Raw genomic sequence first — 17,783 nt, 5'->3', positions numbered from 1 at the left:
TGTAATGAGTTGAGATTGCGACACCGCACTGCAGCTTGGACGACAGAGCAAGACTCCGTCTCAAAAAAAAAAAAAAAAAAGCAGCAAACAGGCCTAAACACAGACACAAGAAATGTCACGAGCAGTGGCCTTGGGAAAGGAATGGAATGCACATGGGTATAATGAATTCAGAAGAAAAGGCCACCTTAGAGAGAGCTGAGCCGTCTTCAAGCTGCACAACAACATGCATGGGAAGAGAGGAAGGGGGATGACAGACCTGTGGGGCAAGCGGCAGCTACCCAGACATGCCCTTGAGTGGATTTTTAAAAGGCACATCTTCTGGGCATGCACAGTAAGTCCATGGCTTCATGAGTAGGCTACTTTGTGCAAATTAGCACGTATTAGTTATGGGTTGAAATGTGTCCCCCAAAAACAGTATGCCGGAGTCCTAACCTCCAGTTAACTCAGAATGTGGCCATATTTGGAGACAGGATCTTTACAGAAGTGATCGAGTTAAAATGGGGTCATTAAGGTGGGTCCTAATCCAACATGACTGGCGTCCTTATAAAGAGGGGATATTTGTACACAGAGACAGACCTGTACAGAGAGAGGGTGATGTGGAGACACACAGAGAACATAATGTCACGACGAAGGCAGAGACCAAGGGAATGCTGCCCAAGGAACGACAAAGAGTGCCAGAAAGCCACGGGGAGCTAGGGAAAGGCACGGAACAGATTCTCCCTCACCACCTGCAAATGGAACAAACCCTGCAGACACTTTGATGTAGAACTTCTGGCCTCCAGAACTGTGAGACAATAAATCTCTGTTGTTTAAGCCACTCGGTCTTGCTACTTTGTTACACCCACTCCAGAAAACTACTTAATAATATAGTGCCTGTTCCTGAGTGCAGGCACACAACTTGGCCCTGAACGTAGAACTAACTGCTGCAACCCAGAACAGCCGAGGAAACAACACCGGTGATGGAAGGCCCAAAGAGCTCCGACTCCCAGGCTACACGGCCAAGTAAGAAGGAATCGTCCTTTAGTTTTCAGTGGAAGAACCAAAAGCAGAAAATACAGCTTTTCTAACATGCAACAAAAGCATGCCTCAAGCACCCGAACGCTCACCCCCACAGTGTGTTCTCAGCCTGTGCTGAGCAGGGCTACAGCTGGCTCCTGTCGAAAGCTAAAGCCAGAGAAATGCCAACTTGATGGGAGATGCCAAGCACCCTTGCATTTCCAAGTCTATCCTGCCAATGCGGCTTTGGCAAACTGCAGGCAAGGAGAAGGCCCTACTGAAATCGACTTCCTTTTCTAAAGAGAAAGAGAAGGTCACAGCATCAGGACCATCTAAATGAACATTAGAGAAGTGTACTCCTAAAAAAATCTGAGGATCTGAAAACAAATCTTTTCATCAGCGTGTGCACCAGCTATCAGAATCTGAGATATTCATGAGTTATTTTTCTGTTCTTAACATTAACAGCCAAGGACACCCCCATTGTTTTTGTTTGTTTTTCACAAACCTTAACCCACTTAATCCCCACAGCCACCCACTGAGGTCGTTATTGCCTCCATTTTGCAAATGAAGACACTGAGACCAGGAAGGTTAAGTGACATGGCCAAGGTCACATCGCTGAGAAACAGACAGCAAAGTTATAGTCCCAAGTTACTCTGCCTGCAGAGTTCTGGTTGTCACCACAAAACCCTCCCTCCCTCTGACTCAGCCCCCCCACCCCCCACCCCCACCCGCTGCCCACTGCCCTCACGTTTCCCAAAAGTATGGCCTAATGACGTGAGCATTTAGGAAATAGAAGTGAAAGGTCCAAGTCACAGCTGTAAGTGGACCATGGCCCCAAAGGGAAACTTACTTATATTTGTTTTTCTTCTTCTTCCCATATGTGAGATTTCCCCCAACCAATCTGAAAACCAAAATCCAAACGAGGAAGTCTTGCCTCCCCTGGGGTCAGCAGTGGCCCGAGGGTCCCCAATAATAGCTTCTAAACTGGGGTCCCCAGACTGTGGGGGATGTCCAAGGTTCCCACCACTAGTTCAAAAGCAGTAACCAAAATTATCCTTTTTCCTAAACATTTGGCAATTGACATATCAAATATCTTTGTTCTTGGCTGAAATCAAAACACATCTGCAAGGCAACAAGAACGACCTCTAAGTAGAAACTCTCATAGCTATACATGTCTTTAATTCATGTTTTAACAATACAAATTATTATTTAATAATTTTGCTATTTCAAAACATCTGGCGAGTGGGGAGAATATTATAAAAGAGGTCCTCAGCTGGGTTGGGCAGGGAGTGAGTAGAAAAGGATTTATCAGCACCTGTTCGCATTTGGAAAACCAGAAAATACTTTCACAAGGCCCAGGAGCAGAATCCAAGTTTCTCAATAATAAAATAATATTTCTCATAGTGTCATTCTCCCAAACTTTAACAAAGTTCACGTACACTCATTAACCTTCACAGTAGGGGAGCTAAATGAACTAGAATTTCCATTTTATATATATAAACAGAAACAGAAACCTCATTTTCAAAAGGAGTAACTCAAAACCAACTAACTAATCTACCAGTGGATCGGTTCCCTAACAGGAGCCAATAAGCCATATAACGCCCATCCCAATAAAGCCAATGGTATCAAGGAAGGGGAAAATGCCAGCACAGCAATTCTTTTCTGTGGTTTGACTGTCTATGGGTCATTTATTTCACTATATGAAGCCTCAATTTCCCCAGCAATAAAATGGGGATAATATCTACCACATAGTAATGAAGATATAGCTGTAAATTACTTTGAATTGCCTGGATAATCAGCATTATGCAAATTGACGAACTCATTAGAGAGCTACTAAATACATTATAAATCTCATAAAAATACTTCTCTGGAGATTAAGTCTCAATTAAAAGGCTTCATTTTTAAATAATTTCCATCACCTTGTTATTTTAAAGACAAGAACACTTAAACAGCCGGTTTAGATATTTCTAGCAAAGAGACACCAGGCCTTCTCTAACATTCTTGATGATGCTCCGCATTGATAAACAATTGGCCAATTAAAGGGAAGAGGATATATCCAGCAGAATAGTTGGGAGCCTGGCTGAAATCGGGAGACCAGCAGATCCCTCCCCAGGAGAATGCCACTGGCTCAACAACCTTGTCCCAGGTACATCAACCACCACATCTCTCAACATGGAGCAACAAGGCTCAGTATATCTTATAAATTCTCTTTCAAGTATGGTACCTAGGAACTAACCTAACTCGATTTTAACTTGGCTTCTCCCAATGTCTTCAGAAGAGGCAAATAAACTCCAACAACCTAAAACGAATGGATCAGAGGCTCTGAGACAGTCTCAACGCTCATCTAAAGCTCCGCTAACCTGAGAAATCCAATCCTCACACTACCCTGCATAGCAAGGACTAAGCCATGGTCAACCTCAGGAAGGAAAACTCTATCATACTACAACACAACTGCAACTCAGAGACTTCCACACCCTTCCACCATCAATAAATATCCTGTGGCCAAAACTGCAACTTCATTTTCCAAGTTCAGAGAGGTCATAGGTTGGATGAGTCCCAAAGCAGCCAAGGGGATCAAGCAAGCAAATATGGAACGGCAGCTAAGTGTTTTTTTGCACACAACTCTCAGAAAGCTCTTCCACCTAGTCAAGCCTGTGACCAAACTGTAACGCAGCACTGTTCCATCTAGGAGCCCGGGCCCTACTCGGCTGGAGGGTACCCAAAGGAAAAACCACATGCCTGTTTCCTGGTGCCCACCACCCAAATTATCAACCAGGCTAGTTTCCACAGATTGGGCCTGCTTCTTCTTGTCTTTCCTCAGCATGTTTATGAAAGCAACACTCCAGGCAGACACATCAGATCCGGAGTGGAGCATTATTCAATGTGTGGAAAGAAAAACAACTCAAATATGAAAGCAAATGGCTGAGAACAAACAGCCTTATTAAAGAATCCTTTGCAAATCTGAGACTCTGGTATTCACTAATAAGGGAAAAATGTGTAAACCATTCAGCAAAATCCAAAATGAGCCCAAGTTCAGGGAAACCATATACTAATAGCTGTGCCCCTCAGAGGATAAGCATAATTTAAGCTAAAATAACTCCTCTTTCCTCCCCTGACCTGAAGCACTTGGAATGTTAGAGAAACAACTCTGAATGCAGGTGTTTAAAATTTTAATGTTTCATTGAGCTGACTATCCTGGACTCAGCTGGTGATCAATTTACCTATTAACTGTCTTTTCCAGCTCAATAATCTGCTCTAGGTAAAGCAATGCCTCCTGCTTAGGAGAGACCATGAGGCTAAGAAAACAGCGAATCCTTTCAGGACTGACACATAGAGGGGGCTTCAGGTCTGGGGTACTGGGTCAGAGTCACAGGTCCCAAGCAAAGCAAAGCTGGGGTCCCAAAGATGTGTGAGGAACAGCCCATCTTGAATCAAGGAGTTTACTACATCAAGAAGAGCTACCACGACAGCAAACACATTTAACTGATGGCCATACTGGGTCCGTGTTATACAATGTCACAAACAGAATGGATGAGGCTGCCCTGCCCTGGACCACCCTGGATGACCCTGCACGAAGGCTGAAGGGAGCAGTGCAGCACTGCAGGCAGGCACACCTTGAGTGAGTGTGAGGCTGGAGACAGGCAGGGATTCCATTCACAAACGACTACAGTTTGGATTTTGCCTTTGATGCAATGGGAAACAGCCTTCAGTGTTACTTCCCTTCCTCCTAAAAATGTGAATTAGACATCCTGGTTATTTTAAATAAGCTGGCTTACCTTGCATCACTTGGGAGAATCACAAGCCATTGTCAATCAGTAAGAAGATCCCCACTGTGCCTCACTCTGGAGCATATCCCATGGAACCCACACAGGAAGCTGCAGCCCTATTATAAATCCGTATCCACATCCTGGAGTCTGCCACGGTGACCACTGATGTAGGGGTTCAGGTTTGAAACCACCATCTGTTTTCCCTAAGCCCACCATCTGAAGGCACTGCTATGGCCTGAGCGTCTGTGTACCCCCAAAATTCTTATGTTTAAATCTAATTCCCAATGTAATAGTGTTAAGAGATGGGGCCTTCAGGAGGTGGTTAGGTCATGAATGGGATTAGCACCTTTATGAAAGAGGCCTGAAAGGGCCTTTTTCCCCTCCCACCATGTGAGGACCACCTATGAAGCAGAGCGCCCTCACCAGACACGGAATCTGCTGGTGACTTGATCTTGGACTTCCCAGCCTAGAGAATTGTGAGTGATCAATTTCTATTGTCTATAAATTACCCAGTCTAAGGTTTTTTGTTATAGCAGCTTGAAAGGACCTAAGACGGGCATCTCATTGGGCCTCTCCCTACCTGTACTCTCCCAGGATACCTCTTATTCCTCTAGTAAAGCTGCTTGGGAGAATGATCATATTTTCTGTAAAATACCCCTGTGAAGTTTTCAGAAGTAAAATTCTGGAATTTGGTCCTCTTCCCTTCATAATGAACCCCTTCATACACTCCTCCCGGCCCCATTATATGTTTTCCTTTTCTAATTACTAAAAAGACTCCTGATTTTACTTAAGCACACTCTCCAGTCTTCTTTGCAACAAAATGTGGCTGCGTTTTGGCCAATGGGATGTAAGCAGAATTCAGTGTGTGACTTCCAGGAAGGATCCTTAAGAAGATGGAGCCCATCCTTCTTGGTGCCTTCCGCCTTCCTCCAACTGGAATTCAGATGACATGGCTGGTACTCAAGCAGTCATCTTGGGCCATGAGGTACTTAGCACAGGAATACCAAGTAAGAGAGGGAGCTGGGTCCCTGAAAGCATGGAGCCAGCACCATCCCACCCTGAATTACCTACCTCCAGCAGGCTCTGAAAGCCACTCAATAGGCATAACACATGCCTGAGCAATGCAGTTTTCATTCTAGTAAGGTGAGTTATTGAATTTGAGCTTGAATTTCAATAAGCCAGTAACACCCAAAAAACCACATTTGTAAATATGGTGTAAGCATGCATATTTCTAAAACTCCAAGATAAATAAAAAGCCAAAGCAACACAGCTAAACACAGACACATGCATGCACAGACATGTGTGCACATACACGCACACACACACAAACACACACCTTAAATCACCGTCCACCTTGCGATATAATAAAATTCAACTAAAACAGACTCTTTTGAAAATGGAAGACTTATTCATTCCAACATCGTCTCAGACACCTCATAGTGTCCTTCCCCACCCCCACCAGACAAAGATCCTGGAGAAGAGACTTTGTGTTATTCAACTCAGTACCCCCAAGTGCCTAACACGATGCCTGGAACATAGTAAGTTTCATGATGAATGAAGTCAAATTCATGCACTGTCACAGGAGGGGAGGAAATGAGTGTACACAGGAAATACCAGCATCCCCTTTCTGACCGTGTCTATGTCTGTGTTTCCAGAAAGCATCCCTCATCCATTGCCCCTGGGCCTCCATACCTCTCTGGTACACGATCTCCTTCGGAGGCCACCTGGCCAGCTCTCATCACCTGTTTTGGGGAGAAACTTTCCAGCTCCAACATCCGTAAAGTCCCATATTGCCTCCTACCCTCCTTTCCCACCAGGATATGAACCCTCTGCATCTCAGGAAGAGCTGGACTCACAGAACTAATCCCTACAACTATGCCTGTCTTAATTATGAAGGGACATAAGGATCTAACTGTGTACACTTCCAAGTTCAAATTCTACCATGATGCCATTCACTCACAACAAGTTTAAAGAATTACCAGGCAGGTTTCCTGCCAACATCACCCCACGCCATCCATGTGGTCCCCAACTCTGAGATCATCACATTTCTGCTTCAGGAACTAGGCCCTATCCTTCCTTTCAGCACCCTACACTCCTAGGAAAATGAGACCCCTCCACCCCTCACCAGCCCAACTCCTCTTACCTGATATCAAAAAGGGTCCCTCTCTTCAACTGATTCCCCAACCTGCCCAAGGTATCTTCTATATGAACATTCTCTTGAGCCTGGGCACACAGTGCTCTACTCACCTGTTCTCAGAAGTCTCTACCACCATCAGGACATCCAAACACAACTGACAACTCTTTTTGGCTTCACACCCTTCTTCTAAAAAAAAAAAAAATCCCTAGTGCTCCCTCCTCTTCCTGGGCAGCTCTCTGGCTCAACCCATTTGAAGATTCCATTCTCCAACCTTCTCTCATGAATCACGGCATCATCCTATACCTCTCTGTCCTACAAAGCTCAGTGCCAAAGATTACACCAGTTGCACTCCAGTGCCTATACTGTTTGTTATTTCGTTTTGGTTTTTAACTTCCTTTAACCCATCATCTTTTAATTAGAGTCTGAGTTCTCTACCCCCTACAGGTCAATCAATCTATAATGACTTTTGGGAAAGGAAATGGAAGCATTATTTTGGCCAGGAACTGTAGGTAACAAAATTGACTTAAGGAAATGTGGGGAAAACAAAAATGCAGAGAACACAGCTGCCAGAATTCCCATCCTTCTTCCAGATGCCTGTTCTGCATGCTTTTGTTCTTCAGGGAGAGAGATTGGCACTAATCCATCAGCAACTCAAACACTCCACAGCTTTGCTATTACTGCTATTTGCTATTACTACTAGGACAACATCTTCAAGTTGCAATGACACACTTGATTTCACCAAGAAGCAGTGGTGTGGCCAGAAAAGTAGTTATTTAACAATATGAACATAATCCCTAATAAAATACAGAATTTCGGGGCCAAATGTATGGAAACAGGTAGTAAGCTTGTCCTATACCCAAGCAGTTCCTAGGTTATCACAGCCTGGAGACATGGATTACGGACATGAAGTCAGCAGGCAGCATATGTATCAAGTTCAGCCAGTGAAGAGCTGCCAAAGGGTCTTATGAAATGAAGTCCACAACTGGACAGAGTTAGGCTCCACACCTAACCAGGGAATGAGGAAAGATGAGCTCAGCCCCATTGCATTTACTTCTTGCAGCTGGCTTCACTCCTTAAAAGTTGGTGGGGTCACAGAAGCAGGTATATACCCATAGAAATTTAAAGTAAAATAAACCTAGGATGGCAGGTGGACTCTTAAGGCCCCACCATGGTCTTCACCTCTTGGCATCATGCCCTTGTGTGCTCCTCTTCCCCTGAATGCGGAAAGGACTTGTAACTTCCTTCTAATCCATAAATGGAAAGTGACCAGATGTGTGTATTGCAGCTCCCATCATGCTGGAGTCCTTCTCTTTCTTGCTGATTTGATGAAACAAGAGACTGTATGGAGGACCCACATGACAAGAAACTGAGACTGGCCTCCAGTCAACGGCCAGCAAGAAAATGAGGCCTTTAATCTGGCTGTCTGCAAGGAAATGAATTTTGCTAATAACCTGAGCTAAGAATTGAATCCTTCCCCAGTCGAGTCTCAGATAAGACTGCAGCTTCAGCTGACACTTTGATTTCAGGCTTTCAGAGAGCCCAGCTAAGCTGTATCCAGGCTCCTGGCCCACAGAAACTGTGACATAGTAAGTGTGTGCTGTGTTAAAACATGGAGTTTGTGATAATATTGTTACACAGCAGCAACAGAAGAGAGGTCAAGTCAGTGAGCAAGAATGAATGTTCAACAAATGATCCGAACAACTGGGTAGCCCCTGAAAAAAAAATAAAGCTGGATCCCTCACTCTCACATGATATCACCATAAATTCCAGGTAGAGGAAAGATTTAAATAGAAAAATACATCAAAAGAGAAAACATGCTTTTAATGTGTAATTTTGGAGTGAGGAAGGCCTTCCTAAGTGAAAGTCCAAAAACTATGAAAGAAAAGACTAATAAATCTGATTAAGAGAGAAAATATATCTGCAACTTGTATCACAGAGGGCTAATTTCTGTAATATGTAAGTAGTTCCTACAAATCAATAAGAAAAAGATTAATTACTCAATAGGGAAAAAAAGCAAAGGCTATAAACAGTTTATAGAAATGAAACTACACATGGTTCTTACACTTATGGAAAGATGTTTCCTCATTATAAGAGTGAGAAACACAATGAGACACTGACTAGGATCAAAATGTGTGATAACACACTTGACTGAAAAGCAATGGGGAAAATAGCACCCTCATTTAGTGCTGGTGGGGAGTATACTGGTGCAGCCTCTCTAGAGGACATCAAGGCAGTAACTATCAAAACTACAAATGTGGTTGGGCACGGTGACTCACGCCTGTAATCCCAGCATTCTGGGAAGCTGAGGTGGGCATATCACCTAAGGTCAGGAGTTGGAGACCAGCCTGGGCAACATGGCAAAACCTCATTTCTACTAAAAAAAAAATACAAAAATCAGCCAGGCGTGGTGGCGTGCACCTGTAGTCCCAGCTACTCGGGAGGCTAAGGCAGAAGAATAGCTTGAATCCAGGAGGCTGAGGTTGCAGTGAGCAGAGATCACGCCACATACCACTGCACTCCCGCCTGGGAGACAGAGTAAGACTACACCTCAAAAAACAAACAAACAAAAAAAAACACCTACAAACACCCTTGACTCTTCAACTCAACAATTCCATTTCTACAGGTATTTAGAATGACATATGCATAAGGCTATCCAATGTAACATTATTTGTCACAGCAAAGATGTGAATCAACCTGTCTACCAATAGGAGCTTAGAGTGAAATAATTTATAGTGCATATATAACAGAATACCATGAACCATACACACAGAATAAGGAATCTTTCCATTCTGAAAGAGAGATCTCTGAAATATATTTAGTAAGTAAACAACAACAACAATAATCAAAAAAACAAAACAAAACAAAACAAAACTGAGGTGCCTCCAGGGAGGAGACCAGGGCAGCTGGGGTCAGGTCAAAAGGACAGCTTTTATTATGTGCTCCCCTTTTTTTTTTTTTTTTTTTTTTTTGAGATGGAATCTCGCTCTGTTGCCCAGGCTGGAGTGCAATGGTGCAATCTAGGCTCACTGCAACCTCTGCCTCCCGGGTTCAAGTGATTCTCCTGTCTCAGCCTCCCAAGTAGCTGGGATTAAAGGCACACACCACCATGCCTGGCTAATTTTTTTGTATTTTCAGTAGAGACGGGGTTTCACTGTGTTCCCCAGGCTGGTCTCAAACTCCTGAGCTCAGGAAGTCCATCCACCTGGGTCTCCCAAAGTGGTAGGATTACAGGCGTGAGCCACCGCGCCTGACCTCTTTTATACCTTTTAAATGTTGAACCATATGGTTGCATTTCTTCTTCAAACAATAAAATTCAAATCAATAAATACATATAATTTGTAGAATAGGATGCATGGTATGCTACAGTTTCTGCAAAGAAATTAAATTCAGACTATCTATCTGTTCAGACATACCTACCTACATACATTCTTGCACGTAAACAGCTACCTCTGAAGTAGCACACAAGAATCTGAGGGCTGGTTTCCTCTAGGCTGGAGAACGGGTAACCAGTAAACTGTGCAGTGAGGCAGCAGGGATGAGAAATTCTCTTTCCAATTTTATACCATTATATCTATTACCAATTTGAAAACAAACGATTAAAAAAAAAAGTTTAAGCTATTGTGGTTTCTCTGGTGCTCTGCTCTTCCCCCTTTAAGATTCTCACTGATGAATCGCCCTAACATCTCCATGCTGATAACTCCTAAATCCCGGCCCGTGTCTTGAACTGTCATCCTGAAACAGTCTTTCCCTCAGTTTCTCAGCACAGTGGTCTGGTGATTCCCCTTCTTATTCTCCTACGGTGGTGCCTTCCCTTAAGATCTGGTTTCTGTGAAACTCTGGGGTTTCACAGAGTTTTGTGCTTAACAAGTTTTCGTCTCCTCCTCCTCATTGGTACCCACAGCTGAGTGGTCATCTAGATGCCAGTACTTTCCAAATCCCCATCCCTGCCCAGATCTCTTGTCTGAGCTCCAGATACAAAAATCAGTTGCCAGAGAACATCTTACTGACAACTGGGACTCCTCCCCCACACCGACAGCTCCTTCAGTGTTCCCATAAACCAGTGAATGGAGCCACCATCCATTCAGATAGAATACTGGGATCTTCCTAGATTCTTTCCCCACTCCTTCCCCATCCCAATAATCAGTTTTAAGGCTCCTACACAGTTCTGTAATCTGTCCTCTTCCTCCCACCTCTGCAGATCTCCCTGGTCCACACCACCTTCCTCTTTCCTGCGAGTTCCCAGCTGTTCTGAATACCCACAATATTGCTCCCCTATCCATTCTCCGCCCTGAGGCTCAATTCATCTTTTTGGTTCTATATTCGTACCCTGGGACTGCCATCACAAAATGCCACTGACCGAGGGGCTTGAATGACAGACATAGTTCTGGAGGCTGGAAGTCCAAGTTCAAGGAGTCAGCAGGTTTGGCTTCTCAAGAATTCTCCTTGGCTTGCAGATGACCACCTTGTCACTGTGTCTGCACATGGTCCTTCCTCTGTGTATGTGCATGCCTGGTGTTTCTCTGTGTATCTAAAACTCCTCCTCTTACAAGGACATAGGTCAAACTGGGCTACAGCCTATCCTAACAGCCTACCTAACAGGTAACTTAATTACCTCTTTAAAGGCCCTATCTCCAAATACAGTCACCTTCTGAGGTACTGAGGGTTAGGGCTCAACATATGAGTTTTGGGGATGCAAATCAGCCCACCACAGTGTCCAACAGGTCATGTCACTCCCCTCAATAAAATCTTTCACTGGGGTCCCAACGCCCTTGAAATAATATCCTTTCCAAAACATGACCCCTGCCTACTATTCTCTCTCCCAGTTGGAGGGGTAGTGTAGGCAGGGGTGGGAGTTCAGATGGGGGTAAGGGTACAGGCAGAATTAGAGAGATCAGGAAGAAATGGCACCCTTTCATTATCTCCCTTCCAGTCATGCTTCTTCCAACTACAGATAAACTTTGGGCAAGCTGTCTAAACTCTCTGCAGAATGGGCTGGGTCCTTGATGACCCACAGGCCTGGCTGAGCAGCGGGGAGAGATGGCATACTCCACCCCATGCTTAGATCCCCTGGACAGAAAATACCAGGCCTGTATCCTCTCTATAAAAGTAAAGGTTCCCCCAGAGTCAATCAAGGAATCTTCTGGCCAAATCCAGGATTAGAAGCAGATCTAAACTGTAACTGGGCAATCTCCTTTTGAGACTAAACTGCTCATTAAGATGTCCTAGATACCCAGCATTAGAAAGTTACCACCTTGCTGGCTCCATCATGAAAATGAATGCATGGACTTGGCAGCGGCATTATGCAAGACCTGATTTGTCTGTCTCCACTTATGAACTGAGTGACCTGGGGCAAGATGCTTAACACCTCTCAGCCTTGATGTACTCACCTATAAAATGGGGTTAATATTCTTCTAAGTAGTTCTAACTATACTAATTCCAAGGGCTGCTGTAATTAATTGCCACGAACTGAGTGGCTTAAAACAACAAAAATATGTTCTTTCACAATTCTAGAGGCTAGAAGTTCAAGGTGTCGGCAGGGCCATGCTTCCTCTGAAAACTCCAGGGCAGAATCCTTCCTTGCCTGGCTTCTGGAGGTTGTTGGCAATCCCTGGCATTCCTTGCCCTGCACCTACATGCTCCAGTGTCTGCCTCTGTCTTCACAAGGCCATCTTCCCTCTGTGAGTGTCTGTGTGCCCCCTCTTATTACAAAGACACCAGTCATGGGAATTAGGGCCCACCCCAGTCCAACAGAACTGTGTCTTAACGAATTACATATGTCAAGACCCCATTTGCAAATTGGTTTGCATTCACAAGTACCAGGTTTTAGGGCTTCAGTGTATCTTTTCAGGGGACACAATTTAACCTGTGACACCTACTTGAATGATTGTGAGAGGATTAAATAATGACCTAAAAGCACTAAGGACAGTACCCGGGGCACACAGTAAGCACTCCACACAGAACAGTTGTCCTCTTCCAATGTGTGGCTAACATACAGCAGGCTACTTTCCCAGAAGATCAGGCCTAGCTTCTTTGCTCCTCATAAAAACAAAAACCACAAGCAAGAAACCAAAAGCAAATAAGCCGGTATCCTCATGGTTAATGCTGTATTAAGACTTTTAAAATAAACAAAGCAGGACTTGGTACCATGTCACTGAAGTAAATATTTTATCAGTGGGTCTCTGAAAAAAACTCCACGCACGCACATGGGCCCCACATGCCTCCTCCCTGGAGGAGCTGGTTCTGCCAATAAGGGGCCTCAAGGGCTGCTTGAAAGCAGAGAGTTTACTCAAGGTGTGCACCTCTGGTTCCAACATCTGGCTGCATTCCAGCTCAGCAAAGCCTTCCAGAAACACGGCAACACGGGGCCTATGGACACCTAAAGCCCATGCTGAGGCTGAACCCTGAGCAACCTCAACACTGGTGCTTCCCAGGAGAGCCAGGCAAGACAGCTCAGCCAAGGAAGTGATTAATAAATCATGGGCAAAGCTTTTTCCCATTCTCTGCTCGGTGGAAACCAAAACGCCTATCACAATGATCAAAGCTGCTGCCTGCAACTTCACATTGACTTTGACTGAGCTCATTAAGTCATAAGCTTCTGCAGAGTGGATTTTCTCCATGGATAATGCTTGAAAATTAGGAAGTTAAGTGGCTTGGGAGAACCTGGGACCCATTAACCAACTAGCCAGTCAGAGCTTCCATTAAAAGAGGAAAATGGCTGAAAATCTGAAATCTGTTCTTGGGCAGCTGTTCAAAGTTTCTATTATGAGTTTTCAGGGGAAGCCCCTTGGGGTTCACACCAGCGTGAGCAGAGAAGCCTCCATGGACATGAAGTGAGAAGGAACTCGACCGAGAAGACAGAGGCCTGGGTTGAAATCCTGGCTGCATCTGGAATATTAGGTATTTCTTTCCTCTCTCTGAGCTTCGGTGTCCTGAGGGGGAAGTGCCCCCCAGTCTAAGGCATGTGGATTCCACGGCTGGAACCTGTGTATAAAATCGTGACTCTGAGCCGGGGACTTGGTACGCACACCATATGCACTTAGGAAAGGACTGTTCGTAAACAGATCTGTAGACGACAGAGTCCCATCTGCCAGTTACCAAATGATGAGGCCACACGTGAGGAATTTAACCATCTGAAACAGCTAGATGTTAGCTGGTAGAGGGAAAGGCAGGCTAGAGTTGTGAAACCTGCCAGGTTAAATAATTTTCTCCTCTTTCTGCAGAATCACGGTGTTCTCTTGCAATAGATCTTGCCTATGTTGTAAAGCTCTTTGGCTGAGATGGATGACAGAAATATTAACAAAAAACTGAGGCATTAAACATAAATTAAATTAAAACATTAAAACTGAGAAATTAAGCTTTTCCTGTTTGGAAGAAGAGACTCAGAATGAAGGGCAAAAGAAAGCACAAGGAAGCAGGGAGGCCCAGAGCCAGACCCCAGAGAAGAGTGAAGTGCAGGATTCAGAGGCAATGCTTACATTGCCCAGGACTCCTCTCAGTAACGTGCATGAACTCAACACACCTCGGGAAAAAGAAAAAGAAGATCCAGATCAGATTTTGAGGACTCCAGTGTCACACCTTCTCAAATATCCTGAGACACCAGGCCAACCAGGCAACAGGAACAAGCTGCCACATGGTGCCAGCCCCTCTGCTCCCAAAAGCCCGCTGAGCCAGACGTTATTTCTCCAACAGCGAAGCCTCCTTCCAGAGGCTCTAAGCATTTGATGCTCACATCCACTCCTCCCAAGGATGAGATGACCTCACTGGCTCTGGTCAATACTAATCCCTTCACCCCAAAGTCCTATACAAAATTATTCCTTCAATCCGGTGTCAAGAGGAAAATTCGAGATGATCTTGAGGAAGCTGGTCCAGAGGAAGGCAAGGAAGAACAAGGGCTGCCTGCTGAGACATGTGTTCTATGAGAAACCAACATGGCTTCCTACTATAAAAAAGAATGCTCGGAGGTAGAAAAAATTGGGGTTGGTGAATTTGGTACAGTCTACAAGTGCATTAAAAGCCTGGATAGAAGTGTTTATGCAATAAAGCACTATATGAAAACTTTTGCAGGATTTCACCTGAGTATTTGGCTTTGTGTGAAGTTTATGCTCATACAGTGTTTGGACATCACCCCACCTGGTATATTACTACCCCTCACGGGCGGAAGATAACCATATGATCATTCAGAATGAATACTGCAATGGCAGGAGCTTGCAGGCTGCTATATCTGAAAACACTAAGTCTACTAATCACTTCCAAGAGCCAAAACTCAAGGACATCCTTCTACAGATTTCCCTTGAACTTAAATACAGCCACAACTCTGGCATGGTACACCCGGACATGAAACCTTGTAAAACCTTCCTTTGTCACAAGATGCAAAGTGACTCCTCTGGAGTCACAGAAGTTGAAAATGAAGCTGATTAGTTTCTCTCTGCCCATGTGATATATAAAATTGGTGACCTAGGCCATGTTACATCAATAAGCAAACTCAAAGTGGAAAAAGGAGATAGTTGCTTCCTAGCAAATGAGATTTTGCAAGAGGATTATTAGTACCTTCCCAAAGCAGACCTATTTGCCTTGGGATTAATCACTGCAATGGCTGAAGGAGTAAGGACATTACCCATCAACAGTGCTGCAAGGCACCATAACCATGAGAGTAACTTCCCAGACATTCCTCAGGAGCTCTCAGAAGACTTTTACAGTCTGCTCAAGCACATGATCCACCCTGATCCAGGAGAGAGACCTTCTGCAGCAGCTCTGGTCAGAAATTGGCCCTGGCCCTCCCTGGGGAAAGCAGAAGAGCTCTAGCAGCAGCTGAATTTGGAAAAGTCCAAGACAGCTGCACTGGAAAGGGAACTAAGGGAAGCCCAGCGGGCCCAGTCCCTGCAGGGAGACTTCCATCATGGTGACCCTGGGGTCTCTGGGACCACACGGGATCAGAAAACACCAAATGCCTGGTAGGAGGAAAGAGTGCAAGGTCTTCAAGCTTTACCTCAGGACAGCATGAGCCTCTGAACTAAAGGAAGAAAACAGGAAACAGCCCTTGCTTGGCCTTATGGACTAGGAGGTTGCCCTACCAAGGATCCCAGGGATTCACTGTACATAGAAAGGAATAGAATTTGGTTTTGAATTCGAGTAACAGTTTACAAGAAAATGTGCCTGGATTTCCACAGTACTTCCCAGGTTATATGATGCTATTTCTGAAAAAGAGTTCCCAACCCCTTTGTGGAAGTGGGCCTCCTAATATATATACCCTTTCTGATATTGTATTTACTAAATAAATGGCTTCACCATTACATGAGGTGGGTAAAAGTAAGACTGTATATAACTTGGACATCTCTGAGCTGGTTGTTTAACTTGCAGAACAAAAATGCTGGATGGAGAAGGTTCACGGAAAACTTCACATGGCTGTTCTCCATCTACTTGCCCTGTCCCACTTGTGGCCACGTTCTGACTGGTTTGATGTTCCAAGCCTCACCAATTTCCCTTTATTTTATCAGAATTTGGCCTTGTTTCCTATTATTTCATCATACTTTATCCAAATCCTTTTTATGTACACATTTTTAAAGGAAAAGAATACTGCATTTTTGTTTTTTGTTTTTTGGGACAGAGTCTCACTCTGTCACCCAGGCTGGAGTGCAGTGGTGCGATCTCGGCTCACTGCAACCTCCGCCTCCCCAGGTTCAAGAGACTCTTCTGCCTCAGTCTCCCGAGGAGCTGGGACTACAGGTGCATACCACCACGTCTGGCTAACTTTTATATTTTTAGCAGAGATGGGGTTTCACCATATTGGCCAGGCTGGTCTCAAACTCCTGACCTCTGATCCACCCACCTCGGCCTCCCAAAGTGCTGGGACTACAGGCGTGAGCCACTGCGCCCAGCCTGCATTTTTAAATAAAGCATTTTATCTTGTCCAAAGACAAATTACAGGTAGAGTACTCTTCTTTGTCATACCGTCACTAACAAAGAATGAAAAATTTAAGTTAGAGAACATTTTACGTGATAAAAGGGTAAGAGAATTCAGTAGGTCAGTAGTAACATGCCTTGGCAGTAGGGCCCAGCTTCACCGATCCAAAAGTTAATAACAGTCAGGATCTGCTATAAAATAATGTTGGTCATAAAGGTATTTGATAAATTGTTTGTGTCATCTTAATGAATGCAACCTGTCACTGATTAATGGCTTTTTTTACTGTTGGATTTTCTTCTTTTCCTGATTTTGAAAAGCGAATTTTTTAAATTGAATAAACCCTCACACTATTCTTTAAAAAAATAGTGTGTCTCTGACCCCAAAGACTATTTAAGAGCATTAAATGAGACAGACCTCTCTCCTAACATACGCCTGGCAGATGCTAAATAAATCTTACTCCCCCATCTCTTTTTGGTTTCCTCCCTCCTCTCTCCAGAATTGTTTACCCATTCCTATCTTCACAAAGGCCTCCCCAGTTTCTCAGCACATAGTGAGGGCTTCCTGCTTTAGAAAACTCTTCCTGAAACCCTAAATACCCACATACCTGAAAACAAATTACCTACACCCTCCCATGGCCCCCAGCCACAGCCTTGGAGCCTCCTCCCTCCCAGTCAAGCCTCTGAACAGAATAGTCTCTACCAGCAGTTCCCAAATGTGTGTTACAAGAACACCCTGGTCCATGACAAAGGGTTCACTGGTTAGCAACAAAAGTAGAAAATGAAGGCACAATTGCAGCAAGCTCTTCTTAGAATTAAACTTATTCCACTTACAGGACCATCCTTCATTCTGATAAGCCATTACAACATTTTTGTATTAAAACATAATTTATTTTATAAAATAATGATTGGATAATTAGAGAGTGATTTGGTTTTCATTATTCTCATCTGATCAAATAAAAGTGGGTGACTCAACATCAAGAGCC

At 44.3% G+C, this 17,783-nt stretch overlaps 1 protein-coding gene and 1 pseudogene across 3 annotated transcripts in view; one reads left to right on the top strand and one right to left on the bottom strand.

Moving 5' to 3' along the window:
• The window catches only part of LDLRAD3 (low density lipoprotein receptor class A domain containing 3), a 287,680-nt gene that overhangs the window by 248,484 nt on the left and 21,413 nt on the right, over positions 1–17,783 (bottom strand). The window lies entirely within an intron of this gene.
• LOC134807306 (wee1-like protein kinase 2) lies at positions 13,612–15,914 on the top strand (annotated as a pseudogene).

This window comes from Pan troglodytes, chromosome 9 (assembly GCF_028858775.2).
Source record: "Pan troglodytes isolate AG18354 chromosome 9, NHGRI_mPanTro3-v2.0_pri, whole genome shotgun sequence".
NCBI lineage: Eukaryota > Metazoa > Chordata > Mammalia > Primates > Hominidae > Pan > Pan troglodytes.
The sequence above is the reverse complement of the archived record's forward strand: the minus strand, read 5'-3'. Positions and strand labels throughout refer to the sequence as shown.